A 19,405-nucleotide genomic window follows, 5' to 3' on the forward strand; every position below is an offset into this window, starting at 1 on the left:
CCCCCCACCCCCACCCCCTCCTGCGATGCGATTCTGCTCCACCTAGTGTCGCGATACGACTCAGAGAAGAATGTAAATATAAATATTTTCCTCCAGCAGCCTCTAAAGCAATAAGCTCCGCGATCACACACCAGCTGCTACGGCAGTGTCCTCATTTCTCTGTAAACAGACATCGAGTGCCGACTGCCGCTTGTGGCGGTGAGGCTGGATTGAGTCATAAGTTGAAAGCAAACCGGACCAACGCGCCACTAGAAATTATCGCGAAACGAAGCAAGACAAAACAAATCTTTCATATCTGCAGAGTACGCTTTGGAGGAGCAACCACAGATTCTGTAATATCAGACAAGTAACTCTGATGTTTGTCTTCAAATATTACCTCTCATAGTATCAGTAATGAGCTGCAACGTGAGACTGCAGGCAGAGAAGACAAGAAACTGTTTCTCTTCTTGTCTTCACGAAATAATAGGTCCACCGTAACTCTCTTTCCTGACTGTTACCCCCTTGTACGGAGTCTACTTTTTTCATTATTTCAGAATATTTATAAGTAGAAATGCAATGCAATGCAGAATTTGTACGGAATTTGAAATTTGATCTTTTATCATTAATTTGACATCCCTTTTCTCACCCCACGCCCTCGTCCCATCCCTCCCCCACTCGCCTTCCCTCTCTTCACCTCCTCAACATTTCCTTACCCCCATTCCTAAGCCATTCACCCACACTCTTACCCCTTGTAATCCACGGCCTTTTTTTTAATGGGTAAATCAGCGAGATTAAAAGCTTAGTATATTACTGTCTAATCATATTCCTCAACATCCTAAGCCAGACAGTACAAGCAAATAAGCCAATCAGAGAGGTTCTAAGCTACTTGTGTTGCATATTATTAGATGTTCTGATCAGAATTGCTTGCCATCAAAATAAAACAGCAAACCAATAAGCTTTCTGCTGTAATCATAGTCTGGTGATAAAATAACTGATGGCAATCGTGTTTATCCACCGACACCGGACAACTGACTTTCAGGTAAAATTTCTTGTCTGTACGGGAATATGCATAATAGATGTACGAGTACAGTTTGTAGACACATGGTCAATGACATATACAAATTTGGGCGCAGGCTCTGCGTCGATCATAGATAGCCAACTGGTAAGTCCACGCTCGTGATAAGCGGTGAATCCGGGTTCGATTCCCGCTCCGACAAAGATTTTCTTTATCACCATTCCATTGTACAGCTGATGGTTGCCCATATTCGCAACTGCGAACACATTTAATGTATTTCATAACGACTGTAGTCGCCGCAGTGCCCTTTCTTTTGGACATGCATGCATGTCCAAAGGAACTTTGCATCGTCATTCGGAATAACACAGGCACTTCAATACCGTATCGTGTTTTTATCTATGTTAAACGTACAGCAAAGTTCCGAAACAGTTAATAAGAAAAAATTGTAATATAATTTTGCATTTCAAACTTGACTAACTATTGTGAGGCGTATGCTAACTGATCATACTTCCTTATATTACCTTTAATTCTTTCTTCGTTATTTATTCTAGTTATAAGCAAAGATGGTGACTTAAACAACAGGTGTTACCATATTAATTTCCATAACTATGACAGGATTTAATTGACACTATTCATGCTACGTAGGAGCAGTTGAATCTTGCGATATAAATTGAGATGATTGCTTACACCCAGTTCAGTTGCTGATTGAGCTGCAGTTGTCAACAACGGCAACTTGCCTCACAGTTCCATTGGACAAAAGATTAATATTAAATGTCAGCTGTTGAAATTTCAAAGAAATATCCGGAAGAAGCTATTGTTGCTGCAAAACAAGGGAGACTGCAGATCAGTTTTTACTGGAACAAGTATTTAAACCCATTTCTCAACAGCTACAGAGATAGATTCAAGAAAGAAAACTATTACAAAAGCAGAAGAAAGACAAAAAAGAAGACGGAAAGGCTGAAGCCAAAGAAAACAAAATATTTGTGGAAGCAGAACGCAGAGATAGAAGTGGAGATATTGAGGGAGGAGGAGAAGAAGAGGAATACGACGAGGAAGATATTGCACTAGAAAGGAGATAGATTGACAATATCATTTTTAATGAACCATTAGACAAAATGTGTTAAACTGTATACTGCACACATTCGATCCGATAAGAAGAATGTCGGTGAATGGTGATGCAACAGTAGGTATTGAAGGAGATGATTTAAGCATTCAAAATGTAAGATATCCAAATATGATACCTCCAGGTATTATTTTTTTCTGGGGCGCGTACGCAGCGGAATCTTTTTTGGCCTGTGGTATCATACACTATAGACACCGTGCTTGCCGCAGCTCGCTTGTTCGTGCTTCTGCCAAGCGCCACTAGGTGGCAGCACTGATTGGAAAATAGAGATTCTGGAACTGCACAGCATGTCTCGGCGAAATAAAGGTAAAGACATAAATTTTATCAATTACATGTGCTTTCACAACTTAGGAAAGCTCTACGGACAATACTCAATAGTCAACAATAAATTAATGTTATACAGGATTCATAAAAGTTAATGTTTTGGGTATCATATACTATACCCTGGGACTCAATGCCGATTTTGTTCACGTCAGTGGAAGTGAGATTATATTTGTTTTCCGCTTGATTCTCAGGCTTAACTGATGAAGAGATCACTGAGTTGGTCAACAGAACTGATCCAGATGAGTCTGACGTAAAGTCTGATGATGAAGATGACGCTTTGATACAAAGAAATCAAAGTGATGAAAGTTCATCAGATAAAGAAACGGTACCTCTTGCTAAAATCCGAGAAGGAAGGGAGTTTTGGTGGCATACAGATGTGTAAGAATAAGTGTGCTATTAAAGAAATTACGGTCTATTACTAGATGGTTTACTTTAAAAAAACTAATTTGCCTTTTTCTCTAGTTTTCAGGTGCTTAGCACTTCCAAAAACCTCCGATCCAACATTGTTGCCAGCACATCAGTATCCACAGATTAACTCAAGAAACCATTTGAATACTTTTGCAAATACTTTCGTGGTTCAGTTTTTGAGGATATGTCTCAATTCACAAATCATAGGCATGTCAGTAAAACAGAAAAATCACTAAATTGTACTGTAGAAGAAATGCACAAGTTTTTGGGAGTGAGTATTGTTGCAGCACTTATAGGTGTACCACGTCTAAGAATGTACTGGGAGAGGAAAAATAGGTGCCCACTAGTTGCAGACAGTGTTTCAAGAGACAGATTTGACATACTGAGGAACAATATAAAATTAGTTGACGACAATGCTGTTAGTGAACAGGAAAAGCAATACCACTTTTGGAAAATATAACCAGTATTGGAGACTGTTAGAAAGGGATGTTTAGAAAACCATCGGTCAACGGAAATATCTATCGATGAGCAGATGATTCCGTTTCATGGACAAGTGAAAATGAAGCAGTATGTAAAGGGAAAACCTAACCCAGAAGGTTAGAAGAATTTTGTCATGGCAAACCCTAATGGCATACCCTTTGATTTCTGTATATATGAAGGAAAAGGGAAAGAAATTCAGTCTGAAAAAGTGCCCCCTCCAGAGACGTTAGATGTAGGAGGCAGAGTAGTGCTGAAACTTAGTGATACATTGACAGAGAAGTTGTCAATTTATGTTGACAGATATTTTACTTCTGTTCCCCTCCTAGACAAGTTACTGAGAGACAGGAACATTACTGCCACTGGCACAATAATGCTGAGTCGGATCCCCAAAAGTATACGGTTTGAGGAAGATGTAACAATGAGAAAAACAAGAGGCAGCCATGATCAGTTGGTAAGGAAAGACAGGAACCTAGCAATTATCAAATGGTTTGACAACCGAGCGATTTATTTGCCTTCGACAGAGTCAGGTGTTGAGGCAATTGAAAAATGCACTCGGTGGTCTAAAAAAGAGAAAAAGTACATTGAAGTTTCTCGCCCATGTGTAGTAAAGTTATACAATACTTACATGGGAGATGTTGACCTGTTAGATAGGATGGTGGGAAAGTATGGCATGAGAGCCTGGACCCAAAATTGGACCATCAGAGTGATTCGTCACGTTATTAATTTTGCAATTGTTGCTGCATTGTTGAAATACAGAGACTGCAATGCAGAATGGTATTGCAAAGAAACATATAGTGCCATACTATCTGTTCAAGTGTGATTTTGATATATTTTCACCAACAGTCAAGTTTACTGATCCAACCTGTGGAGCAAGAACTAAACTCAGAAGATGAAGATTATTTGCAAGATAGGAAAAGACCAAGACGTCCCATACCACTACCACCAATGAAAAAAAGAAAAACAAGCAAGCTTCATTTGCCTGAAATGATGAACCATGTTAAGAATAACAAGTCAAAATGCCGGATAGAAGGCTGTAGAGGATGTGAGCAGTACAAAGTGTTCCTGTGCTTCACTGCTGACAGGAACTGTTTTAATAAATTCCACAAAAAATAAAATAAATTTAGTATAAGTGTTGTTAATTTACATTTGATACTTAATACCAAAAGAGGAATAATAATTTGGCACATTTTGCTATGGTAATTTTGTTTATGTATTTTTAATAGTTAAAAATTTTGATACCAAATTTCTGTTTCCACCTATCATGGTATCTACAGAAAATATGAACAATGCATGTAACATTTCTGACTGGAATTTTTTTTAATAAACCAAAATGAAACTGCATAGTTGTGTGTACAAACGCCCTGCTTGAGTCCCAAGGTATCATATGTGATACCATCTATAAAAAAACTGTCAATGGTTAAAAAATTTCTTTGAGGGTAATTCATTGTTAACTAGCATTAACAGATTGCAATTAGCACAAATTTAGCTCACCTGGAATTTTAATATGTGCTCGGGACTGAAGATGGTATAATATGTTGTTTGAATTTAAATCCAATCGAAAGAGTTGCAGAGAACAAGATTTCAAAATTACGCTAAAATTCTCAGAGCTACCAATGTTTATTGTCTAAACTGTCTCTCCTGCAGATCACTAAATACTAACAGAGGCTACAAGTATATCATCGTTAAGGCTGCAATAGGCGTCAGTGTCGTGGTAATGCACAAGACATGAAGAGAATGAATAGGACCTAGATGAATATTGGAAGATAGCCTCCAACGAATCGTCAGCACATATCGACAACTTCCAATGGAATAAACCGAATGAATTGTTCGAACAATTATTTTTCCTGATAGTTTTGAAAGTGACAGGTAATTATATTCACATGAAACTGAAATAGTACCTATTAAAAACTACTGAAAGGGAGATGTGGCGATTATTACTTGAAGTTTAAGATGGCTTTAGAAAACGAAGTGAAAGATTCACTTACAGAACAGCAACATCACTGTCAGTTAAAAGAAAGTCGCAAAAGGTGTGATTCGCAAATCCAAAAAACGGAATTAGTGCGTGAAATTGAACAGCAAGCTTTGGCACTCGGGAAGAGGTAGTAAGGTCATATTCGATTTTTCAACTCACATGTAGTGTTTTAAAGTCGACACTACGGAAGGGAAGGTAAATTTCTCATTTGGTTTGTTGTATCTGGAGAGTATAGCAGGTGCACATGTCTGTTATATAAATGATATTTGGCAGTTGTGTGCGTGTTTCATCTCACCATCACGCATCACCTTAGCTGCATGCCAAGAAAAGGAGTTTGGCATAGGAGAGGGCAGGGGAGAGAGGGCTCAGGTAGGAAAGGGCGAGGTGTGATGGGAGGTGTGGAGTGTGCAGGGGTTCGAAAGGGCAGAGCTGAGGGCAATGGTGGGAGGGGAGGGGAATGGGGGTAAGAGTTCAAGGTGAAAGTGAAACTATATGTTCAAATTTGGCCCATAATCGGCATTGCACTCCAACTGTTATTGTATTTTAACTTTGTGGTGGAATGCCCTTGTTGCTACCACAGGTGTCAATTAACATAAGGGAAGGAATTCATGTCTGCCACCTATGTGTAAATACTGCATAACATTCCTGGTTCTTGGAACCATAAAGCCTTTTTTAACAATCAAAACATCTTATGTACGATAGCTATGGGGTACTGAACGGGTGCCAAAATTTGTAATTTCATTAACTATTATTTTTTTGAATAAGACTTAATACAGGAACCTCCATAAGAGATACGCATCTGTCATCAATGTAGTCGTTAGATAGAGCTAATGAAAATAATCTGACAACAGCGTCTGAAGCATAAAAAGGTTGTGAAAAGCCCAAAGTACTTCGTCTATTGTCGCCTTGTCATGTGACCAGTGAAGTATGTATTCGCGGTCTAGGCGCTTAGAATTCAGGTCTTTCTAGGAGGCAATAAAGACGTATTTTGCGCCATGAATGCACAAAAAATGCTGACCAACTACATGGAACGAATGTTTCATTTATTGTTTATTTGTGTATGAAGCGTAAGTTAATTACATGTATGGATTATTTAGCGTTTGTGTTTGTAGACCGTTAAATGATGTGAGCACACGACTATGTGATGACAGTGATTTTGTTATCTTAAGCAACGCTAATGTCGTGAACAACAAAAAAACTCGAATATCATTCCAAATTTTGACTATACTTAATAGCCTACCTGAGCCTTAATATCCGAGTCACCTGGAGCAGTAGTCCATTACAGCAAGCAGTACCAGATGAAGATCTCATCTGTAACTGTGCTGCGACAACTACTTGGTGTAAAATGCCGAATCAGTGGAGTTTTGCGATATTTTACGAGGTGATCATGCTACGACACCCGCATGTACTGCAGATTCGGCACAATGTGGTGAGTACTGTAAACATGGTGATAATATTCGTAGAGGGAAGGCTATTCCCAAATGAAAATGAAACCATCGTACATGTAAACTTTGATCTGTGTCGTATCGTATTTTAGCTGTTGATGTACAGCGTTTTGTTAGTCGGGAATAAGGAGTCTAAAAAGCATTTGCCTAATCGATAGTGCAAAACCACCTAGAAAGCACACAAGTGCTGGCTGGAGCACCAGTCCAACGATAGCTAACCCAGAGCGCAGATTTGACGCTGATCCTGCCCACATCCCCGTTTCGCAAGCTAACAGGCGGAACGTTATGTTACACGAATAGTTCATATGTGCACCGTATCTAAAAAGGTTGATATAACTTGCTTCAGCTTTTCATCGATTAACAGATATTGCAGAAGGCAACAGACCAGGGAGCAGAAGTCAAGTAAGAATTTTCTCAGATGTCGGCAGTAAGTTGGTGCTTCACGCACATGTATCCAGTTCTTTGGGCCGAGGGAGATGACACAGTGATCCACGTACTGAAAGCATATTCTACTGGGCCAAAATTCAGATTCGCCTGTGGCCGTCCTTGTACTGGTTTCCGTTGTTTTCGTACACCACTTGTGAGTACTGTGATACTGGCTTACACGAGACTATGGCTATTGTACCCCAGACCTGGCTTCAGCTCTATGGCGTCAATATGTATGCTTGTGGCCGGCCGGGATGGCCGAGCGGTTCTAGGCGCTACGGTCGCAGGTTCGAATCCTGCCTCGGTCATGGATGTGTGTGATGTCCTTAAGTTAGTTAGGTTTATGTAGTTCTAAGTTCTAGGGGACTGATGACCTCAGAAGTTAAGTCCCATAGTGCTCAGAGGCATTTGAACCATTTTGTACCCTTGTGTTCAAAAGAACCTTTACTTACAAGTCTGGAATGGAGCACAGCAATGTAAAGTCGTTAGGTTTGTATTACCTTGTCAATGACACAAGCTGCGCCTATCGCTAGTTATTGCGCTACTGCGAGGGGGCGTCGCATATCGTGTCTGAGGGCGACATGCTATTGCAGCACGCTATAAAAAGATGGAAAAGTAAAACAAACGGATCTGTGAACTTTTCGAAGTGGGCTCGATCTAGCCTTTACTATATTTGATGCCTTCTTTCGATGGAGACGCATAATATGGACAACATAACTTAAATGAACGCAATATCAAAACAGATGAAAAGCCGCTCAACACGTTCACACCGGCGTGTACCACCTCTGGCTCATGCTAGATCCTCCCGTAGGGGTAGCTATCGTTGGACTGGTGTCTCACGCTCGACTCTGCTAACTATTCTGGCAGCAGTACACCAGCGGATGATGTATTACCTACCAGCCAAATGTAACGAAAAGCTGTGACCCTTTAACGAGAGGGCTTTCTGAACAAACGATATATCACATAATTTGTGGTTCATCTAGAGTAAAATTATTTTACGTAATCCGTCGTTTCTTTTTTTTTTCTTAAGTATGAACTTCCACCACGTTTCAAATAAAAATCAGGATATTAAAGTAGTAGCCTAGGGCGTTTAAATATGACTGCCGCCCCCACCGCGGGAGACAGGAAAAGCTAGATGCGGGAAACTCTAAATACGTGCGCCGTCCCCAAGCGAGAAACGGTGCCAGCGTGAAAGTGTAAAAGCCTGTTCAAAGCCATTTTCTTACTTTAGACATATGGTTCATTTAGCTATATTTATTTCACTGAACACCTGTCTGTGTGACACAAGTCTATGAAAAAGGTCAGTGTAGATGGAGAACTATTCTAAAGAGAAAATTTATTTTTTTCTGCGGTGACATAAATGTCCAATTGGGTTTATCGCAAAGAACGAAATTTAGTCCATTAATGACAGACTTACCTTGATAAATGTCCAAAACATTAATGAAATTAATCTTGTTTTTATAAAAAAAAAAAAAAATCATTTGCCAAAAGAAATGATAAAAATTGAAGTTATATAAATAAACAATCAAAATATAATATAGGGTGATTTTTTTCTACCCTGTGCAAACTCTAGGTATTGATCGATGAGAGAATACGGAACAAAAAAGGTCCAGTGAACTTACGTTCGGAACTACTTGGTTTCCTTGCTAGAGACCATTTATACAATCATACATCGTTACGGAGACTACGGTCTAATACGCGCTGTGCCATGCATCCACAGTTACAGTATGTGCTGAATATGGATTCTATGTGCCTCATCGCATGCTTGTACGCGCCGTAGCATGTTCTGCCTCACACGGTCACATCGGCGAAGCTGCACCCGAACAGTGTCAAAGGCAACATGAATGCGTTGTCCCAGTGTCTCCACATCTGGAATGGCCTCTGCATACATGTTAGGCCTATTTTCGAGATGACCCCATAACCAGAAATCGCACGGGTTGAGAACCGGTGAACGGGCAGGTCATGTAGCTGGGCCCCCTCATCCCATCCATCGACCAGAGAAGACACGATTGAGATGCTTCCGGACGTAAACGGTGAAGTGGTCTGGAGCACCATCATGTAGCAGCCACATTAACGCTTCGAATCATCAATGGCACTTCATCCGGCAGAGGAGACAAAGCCACCAGCCAGAAGCACCGATAGTTCCGGCCTCTTAGGCGATGTGGAAGGAAGAGTAGTCCCAAAATAAGGTCGCCAATTATCCCGGCCCACCATTCCGGATACATCGATGCTGATGATTCGCTGTCACCATACTATGGGGGTTCTGCGTACTATCCCATCTATGAAAGGCATGAATCGCGGAATTGTGGTTGCCTGCTGAGGAAACCAGTGACAAAACTGCTCCCGATTTGGAAGGTCTGTCGGTAGTAAGCTCAGCTCACACTGTACGTGATAAGGGTAGTAACAACTGTCATGAAGAATGTTCCACACGGTCGTCTGGCTTACACTGTACTGGTGGGCCAATTGCCTGGTACTGACACGGCGGTCGCCTTCCATTGTGTTAATCACATTTTCCTCCAAGTCTGGTGTCCGAAAATTTCGGGTACGTCCTTTATGATTTCCTACTTCCTGAAACGACTCTGTCTCCCATAAAAGGTGAAACACTGTTGCCAACTGTGAATGGTGTGGTTGTTGTCGACAGGGATAGCTTTCCTGATACAACCTTGCTGCCGGCCGTTCGTTGCTATTTGCCTTTCCGTAAGTAAACACCATGTCGGCACGTTCTCGATTCGAATACGGAACCATTGTGTACAGCGCTGTATCCATTATGAGGTGAGTTAGCAAGAGAAGTGAATCGGACACAACATTACCAGTTACTACGGCAGCATAGGGCGCTAGGGCTAGACGTATGAGGAATAGTACCACCCTCTAGGAGGAAACCATGCGACTGTTAACTGTGCATGATTGGTACAGAACGTATTACACCGCAGTCTCGGTAACAAATGATTGCTGAATAAATGGTCTCTAGCATGGAAAACATGCATTTCTGACACACGTTCATTAGACCTTTTCTGTTCCGTATCCTCTCATCGATCAATCCCTTGAGTTTGCAGTATATATATATTCGTGGTCATACCGTATGTCGAGGTCACTGTGCATCGGTGCGTTGCCGTTCTAGGTAGTCGACACGTTTGCATTCGCCTGTAAGGAGAAAAATCAATGTCACAGAGTGGAAAAAAGTTAATATTGTTTGTCTTAGGTTCAGGCTATAAGGTTATGTTAAACAGAAGTTTGCAAGATAGTTTATTGATAGATGAGAACGTAAAAGGGCACTTATTCTAAGGTAGCAGATGATAGCGAACTAATTTCAAAAAGTATAAAACAGTTTCATTTAACAAACTACACGATAAGGCATCTAGCAAGGTAGAAGAGTAGGACAGGTATTTACACACTAGACGTGCCTTCGAATGAAGCTTGGTTCAATTTTTCACTGGTTATCTTATTCAGGCTTTCCATGCTACCCCTAAATAAACGGATGCTATGATTGTTGGGATGATTCCTTTTTAAATGTCACATTACATTGTGGTTTTGTTTCTGTCCTTGTCGAATTCGAACTTGTACTCCAATGAGCTCGCCATTGAAGTGACGTTAAACTGCAATCTTCATTTTTCCATGATCTGCCCCAGAACACCACGCATTGACGAGCTACCGTGACTTCAGTCTCTGCTTTACGCCTCATTGGAAAAACAACGACCTACCCTATCGTTAATGTCGGCCTTGTAAACTGGATCAGCTATTTCCTCCGGGAAGGACTCCTCAGTCATCATGAAGATTCTTAGTTCCATAGCTTTCACCAGTGAAGTCTTTAGCATCACAGAAAATCTCACCAGGGTATTCCACGTACCTGACCGATTCACCGACTTCTCAATATAGCGATGTAAAATTAATATAACCGATGAATAAAATACAAATTCATATCCTACTTCAACAGAACAACTACATCTGCAGCAACATGCCTACTCTGCAAATGAGACTGAAGTGTCTGGCAGAGGATTCGTGGAATCACCTTCACACTGATTCTCTATTATTCCACTTCCGAACAGCACGTGGAAACACGAACACGTATATGTTTTCCTGAGAGCTCTGATTTCCTTCATTCTATTATGATGATCCTTCCTGCATATGTCGGCGTCAAGAAAATATTTGCGCTGTCGGAGGAGAAAGTTAGTCACTGAAATTTCGTGAGAAGGTGGGAAGATCCCGCCGCAACGAGAAACGCCTTTGTTTTAATTATGTCCAACCCAAATTCTGTATCACGTCCGTGACATTCCCCTCCCCTATCTCTCGATAATACAAAACGTGCTGCTATTCTTTTAACTTCACCGATGTACTCCGTTAGTCCTATCTGGTAAGGAACCCACACTGTGCAGCTATACTCCGAAAGAGGACAGACACGCGTAGAGTAGGCAGCCTCTTTAGCAGATCTGCTGCAGCTTCCAAGTATTCTGTCAATAAAACGCTGTCTTCTGTTCACTTTCCCCACAACATTTCCTGTGTCTTCGTTTCAATTTAAGTTGTTCTTAATTGTAATTCCTGGGTATTTAGCTGAATTTACATTTGATTGATTTATCGTTTTGTAACAGAAGTTAAATGGATTCCTTTCAGCACTCACGTGGATGACCTCATACTTTTTATTATAAAGGGGCAACTGCCAATGTTTTCACACTGTACATATATAATTGTACATATATATTTGGTTTTGATCTTCTGATGATTTTGAAACGTCCCCTTTCAACAATTTATACACGACTGTCCTTAAACTGACACACAATATTTTGTTAGCGCAACGCAATCTGACTTTCAAAATTCCCTACAAAAGAATGGCCCTGACTAACATTAAACTATACCTTTCACAAATCACTTACCTCACAAAAATCTTCGCTGCTCAAGCTACTGCAATACAGCGAGCGCCACTACTGCCAGCTAAATAAAAGATTCAAACTATGGAAGGCACTAACTACTGATAGGGATAGTTAGCAAATGAAAGATATTAATAGAGAACAAGCAATGTATTTACCTTGATATCATCATATATAAATATAGCAGTTCATGACAAATTACAAAACTCCGCCATCTCTCTCCCCACATCCACCACTGCTGGCGGCTCACCTCCAACTGCGCAACGCTACGCGCTGTTCACATCCAGCTGCCGCTGCCCAACACTACAATGGCGAGTATTACAACAATGCAAAGCAGACACAGACTGCCCACAGCACAGCCAGTGATTTTCATACAGAGGTGGCGTTACCAATAAAAAAACCTAAACAGCCTACTTACAATTTTACTAGACGATAAAATACAGAATCATCTACATACAACCTAAAAACGGCTGCTCAGAACGTTTCCTAAATCCTTCACATAGATAAGAAACCACACAGGACTTCTAACATTACCTTGGGGAACATCAGAAATCACTTCTGTTTTGCTCGATGACTTTCCATGAATAATTACTACGGACTGTTACATCCGACAGGCAGTCAAGAATCCAGTCACATAATGATATTCCATAAGCAAGGTAACGTTTCAAAAGTTTTCTGGAAATATAGAAATACGGAATCATCTTGAAATCCTTTATCGATAGCACTAAAAACTTCGTGACAGTAAAGAGCTAGTTGTGATTCACAAGAACTATGTTTTCTTAGCCCGTGTTGACTATGTGTCAATAGGCTGTTCTCTTCGAGGTAACCCATAATGTTCGAACACAATATACTCTCCAAAATCGTGCTCCATATCGACGTTAATTTAGAGGATTACTTCTATTGCCTTTCTTAAATATTGGTGTGACCCGTGCAACTTTCCAGTGTATAGGTATGGATCTTTCCTCGAGCGACCGGTTGTACATGATTATTAAGTATGGAGTTATTGCATCAGCATACTCTGAAAGGAGCCTGATTGGTAATCAGTCTGGACCGGAACACTTGCTTTTATTAGGTGATTTGTTTCACTACCCCGAGGACATCTACTTCTAAGTTACTCGTGTTGGCAGCTGTTCCTGACATGAATTCTGTAATTTTTACTTCATCTTCTTGGATGAAGGAATTTCGGGAGGATATGTGTAGTAATTCTGCTTTAGCAGCACTGTAATCGATAGTATTTCCATTGGTATCGCGCAGAGAAGACATTGATCAAATGGTTCAAATGGCTCTGAGCACTATGGGACTTAACTTCTCCGGTCATCAGTCCCCTAGAACTTAGAACTAATTAAACCTAACTAACGTAAAGACATCTCACAAATCCATGCCCGAGGCAGGATTCGAACTTGCGACCGTAGCGGTCGCGCAGTTCCGGACTGTAGCGCCTGGAACCGCTCGGCCACTCCGGCCGACGAAGACATTGATCGTGTCTTGTCGCTAGCATACATTACATACGACCAGAATCTGTTTTATTTTCTGCCAGGTTTCGAGACAAAGTTTCGTCGTGGAGACTATTACGAGGGCTATTCAGAAAGTAAGGTCCGATCGACCGCGAAATGGAAACCACCGTGAAAATCAGGTGAAGCTTCTCATGGATGTGTTGGACAGTGTCTCTAGTATGACCATCGATCGCATCATGTCGCTCTTTTCAATTCTGATCGCACAGTGAGCGCCTAAAGAAGCCAGGAAAACGATGTGTTCCGCCAAGTATGAGTACCTGTGAGAGATTTCCTTATTCATGACAATACTCGGCGGCACACTGCAGGCACAATGAGGTGGCTCCTACAGCGCTTTCGATGGGAAGTGTTTCCTCACCCACCATACAGCCAGGACTTGGCTGCCTCAGAGCTCCCTGTTTGCTCACATGAACCGCTGGACATGAAGACAACATTTTGGTACAGATAACAAACTGGAGATCAACGTAAAGAATTGGTGAGCAAGCACAGAGGCCTGCTTTGTGTGACGAGGTTATTGGAAAGTTCGTAGAATGCTACGACAAATGTCTCAGTCAGAGCGGCGTATAGTAGAAAAGTAATTGAAAGGTGCAGCTAACTCTCGCATATAAAACATTTTTGATTTTCGCTATGGTTTTCATTTCACAACCGATTGTACCTTACTTTTCCTATAGCCCTCGTACAAGCATCTCACATTGAAGTCCGCGCCAAATTTCGAGCTTCTGTAAAAGATTTCCAACCTTAGGGATTATGTGTTCGTTTAAATTTGGCATTCTTTTTCGTTGTTTCTAAAAGAGTGTTCTGGCCTGTTTTGTGTAGCAATGAGTATCTGCGTCATTTGTTAATTTAATTAGTATAAATCTCTCATATACTGTCGACATTATTTCTTTGAATTCGAGCCATCTGTGATCTACATTTACATTGTTTGGAAGGAGTGGAGATTGTCTCTCAGGAAGGTGTCCAGGCCAATTTTTATCTCCTTATTTTGAATAGATATATTTTTGGTTTATTTTTGATAGATTTGGGAGGTACGGTTTCAGTCCCGCTATGACATCACTGTGTTCACTAATCCCTGTATCCATTTTGATGGTAGTCATCAGCTCAGGATTATTTGTTGCTAAGAAAAGTCAATATCAAAATTTATGTGATTCAGTTCCCGCCACGAAAGCTGACAACGATTGGGAGAGCGGTGTGCTGACCACATAGCCCTCCATAACCGCTTCCTGCGACCCCTGAGGCTGAGGATGACGCGGTGGTCCGTGGCAATATTGGGCTTTCCGATGTCTGTTCGGAAGGAGTTTAGTTTAATATTATTCAGTACTATAGGATCGTTATTGATTCAGTGTCATAATAGTCACATTTTTAATTAATACACATTTGTATGACGTTGGTAATGAGCAGTTTGGTTCTCAGTGCCATTAGTGGATATACACACATCTCTTGGTTTCACGGTTTCAGTTTCCACAAGTAAAACTCTCGCAATACTTCCTCATGAACATTTTTTTTTTCAGAATTTCTAACTATGTTGACACATCTATGTGGTCTGCAGGTATAAAAATCCATCAACAGTTTAAAAAAATATCTTAATGACGGACCACATCATCAACACAATGGAACGGAACCGTCCACTCAGAGCCGAAGTACAGTGAAAAGAAGATCACCTCATGTTTGCGCCCCAAACTGTTGCAGTGGAGAGCACGCTCCACCAGTAACAGGTTTCCACGTGGAGAATGGCGTTTTCCCCGATGTGGGAAATTTACTTCACCGGCGCCAAACATGGAAGATAACTGTACAGTTCCAAATTTTTTTCTGGATTGCCTCTTGTCCAAGATATTTAAACCTGTATAAAACTCGGAGCTCTACAACGTTCAAATAACGTCTCAAAAACTTCAGGTGATTGAGTCAAGTCGAAAATGCGCTCCTGACGCTTCTTACGTCACACTTTTAGACATGCGCTTTTGGACATGAGCACATTTCATGTGTGATGGACAGATCTCCACCCGAGATGAGGGGGTGTCTCTATGTCGTCATATGAAACATACACTATGTGATCAAAAGTATCCGGACACTTGGCTGAAAATGACTTACAAGTTCGTGGCGCCCTCCATCGGTAATGCTGGTATTCAATATGATGTTGGCCCACCCTTAGCCTTGATGACAGCTTCCACTCTAGCGGCAGACGTTCAATCAGGTGCTGGAATGTTTCTCTGGGAATGGCAGCCCATTCTAGACGGAGTGCTGCACTGAGGAGAGGTATGAATGTCGCTCAGTATTGCCTGGCACGAAGTCGGCGTTCCAAAACATCCCAAAGGTGTTCTATAGGATTCAGTGAAGGACTCTGCGCAGTCCAGTCCATTGCAGGTATGTTATTGTCGTGAAACTACTCCGCCGTGCATTATGAACAAGTACTCGATTGTGTTGAAAGATATAATCGCCATTCACTAATTGTTGTTCAACAATGGGAAGCAACATCAGTTTAGGCCTGTGCTGTGATAGTGCGCCCTCCATGAAAAACGACCACACCATAACACCACTGCCTCCGAATTTCACTGTTGGCACTATACACGCTGGCTGATGACGGTGACGGAGGAGTCCCATACCCACACGCTGCCATAGGGTCGCCACATTGTGTGCCGTGATTCGTCCACTGTTTAAGCTCCTTACCCCAATCGAGGCGTCGTTTGGCATTTACCAGCGTGATGTGTGGCTTATGAGCAGCCGCTTGGTCATGAAATCCAAGTTTTCTCTCCTCCCGCCTAACTGTCATAGTACTTGCAGTAGATCCTGAAGCACTTTGAAATTCCTATGTCATGGCCTGGATAGATGACTGAATGTTACACATTACGACCCTCTTAAACTGTCGGCGGTCTCTGTCAATCAACAGACGAGGTCTGCCTGTACGCCTTTGTGCTGTACGTGTCCCTTCACGTTTCCACTTCACTATCATATCGGAAGCAGTGGACATAGGGATGTTAAGGAGTGTGTAAATCTCGCATGCAGACGTATGACACAAGTGACACCCAATCACCTGACCATGTTCGAAGTCCTTGAGTTCAGCAGAGCGCCCCATTCTGCTCTCTCACGATGTCTAATGACTGCCGGGATCGCTGATGTGGAGTACCTGGCAGTACGTGATAGCACAGTGCACCTAATTTGAAAAACGGATGTTTTTGGGGGTGTCTGGAAACATTTGATCACATAGTGTACGTACACTGTCCGACCAAAGAAGTTAAGAATCCAGAAGACAGGCTGGCATGTCAACGTAACTTCGTACACGTACACGCCATCGTCGGGTATGTAAATGATTAGAGTTACAAATTCCTGTGAGAGGAAGAACTGTCACAAGAGTGCATTGGTAGTGTAGAGTACATAAGTAGCGTGATCAGCATCGGACGCCCAGTGATCACTTTGAAGGAGAGAGAGATGCTGCATACTGCGTTATATCAGCACCTGACAATGTTTGAAAGGAGTTTAACTGATCGGCTGTTCCAATCGTGATATGTCCAGGGTCGTGTGGAATTCAGATGCGACAGTGATCCGATATTGGAATGCATCGGGACGGGAGGGTCTGATCGACAACGACTGAACACCTTAAGTGAGGGCCTCTGTATTATACACGATGAATATCATAACTGCTTCTCATCTGCGACCACCAGTTGAGAGCAAGTAATAAACTCAGCACTGTCTGTGTCACCAGGCGCCATTGGTCGGAGAATAGGTACTGTAGAGTACATAAGTAGCGTGATCAGCATCGGACGTCCAAGGAGTTACCGTCCCATGCATAGGCTTCCGTTAACACCACAACACAAATCTCTGAGTCGGGACGGATCCCCTTACCGGGAAGCATGGACTGCTGATGAAACGCGTCGCATTGTGTTCAGCAATGAATCGCAGTTTTTCACTACTCTGGATGATCATCACTACTTCAGGTCTCCGCTGGTAATGACTGAGGGAACATAGACAGCACAATGGTAAGTTACGGACATCCTGCGTCGTCTTTTGTTACCTCTGCTGTGATAGTGTCTTGGCACCATATTTCAACATTACAATGCTCGCCTACACATGGCACATATCTCTATGAGCTGTTTTCGTGATTTTATCGTACACACGTGACGAACAAGATCCCCAGGTCTGTTCCCAGTAGAATATACACTGTTCAAAAGAATTATAGATCCAATTGCTCTCCATGTTTCATCCATTGGCTGTGGAAACGCTACAGGGAGACAGGTCAGTACACAAGGTGATTTGGACAAGGTCGTCGACGCTTTACAAACCCATGTGAAGACCAAACTCTGGCGCCATACGGATACCGCCAGAGCACAGCAGACAATCTCAGAAAGACCAATAGGGTTACTGTGTACGATCAGACTGTAATGGACAGGTTACAAGAAAGAGCCAGACACCAGACATCCTGTTCGAGTACCCCGCTTGACACGATAACACCTTCCCGCTTACCTTCAGTTCTGCCATCCCTATGTCAACAGGAAACTTTGTCACTGGCGAAACGTGTTTTCCACACATGAGTACACAAGTTCACATATCCTCTGATTCCCGTTTTCGTAGACCCGTGACGAGCAGTATCTGCCAAACGCTGACTATGAAACTGACAGATTTCCAAGGTTCTATGATGTTGTGGGCAGACTTTAGTTGACAGGGATCTTGTCGTTGTCAATGGCCACCTTACCGCTAGGTAGTACTTCGAAGACATATTTTTGGATCATGTGGTGGTTGCTGCATACGATGGTGGCCATGAATTTCTTCTAACGCCTGGGCTCATGTGGCGGGCGTCTTTTGAAGCTTGGACATTGAAGTAATGGAATGGTCGGCGGTGAGTCCCGACGTAAAGCCCATCGTGCGTATGTGTCCCACATACGCACTTGACAGATGTGTTCGTAGTCATCCTGTTCCACCACAGACACACCAGGAACTCTCATAGGTTCAAAATGGCTCTGAGCACTATGGGACTCAACTGCTGTGGTCATAAGTCCCCTAGAACTTAGAAGTACTTAAACCTAAATAACCTAAGGACATCACACACATCCATGCCCGAGGCAGGATTCGAAGCTGCGACCGTAGCGGTCGGGCGGTTCCAGACTGTAGCGCCTTTAACCGCTCGGCCACTCCGGCCGGTAACTCTCATAGGCTATCGCTGAAGAATGAGAACGAATACCACGGGAGACCTTCGGAGCATGCCACGATAGTGTCAGGCAGTGGTAAAGAGTTTAATGAAAAGCACCGAGGATGACGGGATGAAATATTGTTTCCACTTTGTGTCGAATATTTCAGTTCTTTTTATGCAAACGGTCCAAGATGTAATGATGTTTTGTTGTATACTTCGTTTGTGAAATATAAAGTTTTATTTGGAAATATACCCACTCCTCAATTATTGCTCAGTGGAGTATAGCAGTTGCCCAAGGTCATGTTCCCCTAATTCTTCCGAGTAACGTATTTGGGACCAGCTCAGACATTAGTCTGTCCAGAATACCAAGGACCAGTTACAACAGTGGCAAGCCAACTGACCTGAGAAGAAGATGCGTCTATATGACTCCCTTCCCAACTGCATGAGTGCAGCTATCCAGCCCAGAGGAGATGCAACGTCATACTGGTAAGTGAACCTTATAGTGACTCGATCTTGTAATCATTCAGATAACATAACATACTCACTCCTTCCCTTATTGGTTTGTCACTTTAGTAGTGGTGTTAATACGAAGCGTGTGTAAAAAGTAATGAGACTGACAGCACAATTAGTCACCTGGCAAGGCTGTATTGTTCTCCTTGTGTAGACCGGTGTTTTCATCCCTTCCAGATGCTCAGCTCGAGTTTCAGCTCCGTACAGCCATCATGTGATTTCTGCGACACCATCAAT

This window comes from Schistocerca americana, chromosome 1, assembly GCF_021461395.2.
Source record: "Schistocerca americana isolate TAMUIC-IGC-003095 chromosome 1, iqSchAmer2.1, whole genome shotgun sequence".
Classification (NCBI taxonomy): Eukaryota; Metazoa; Arthropoda; class Insecta; order Orthoptera; family Acrididae; genus Schistocerca; species Schistocerca americana.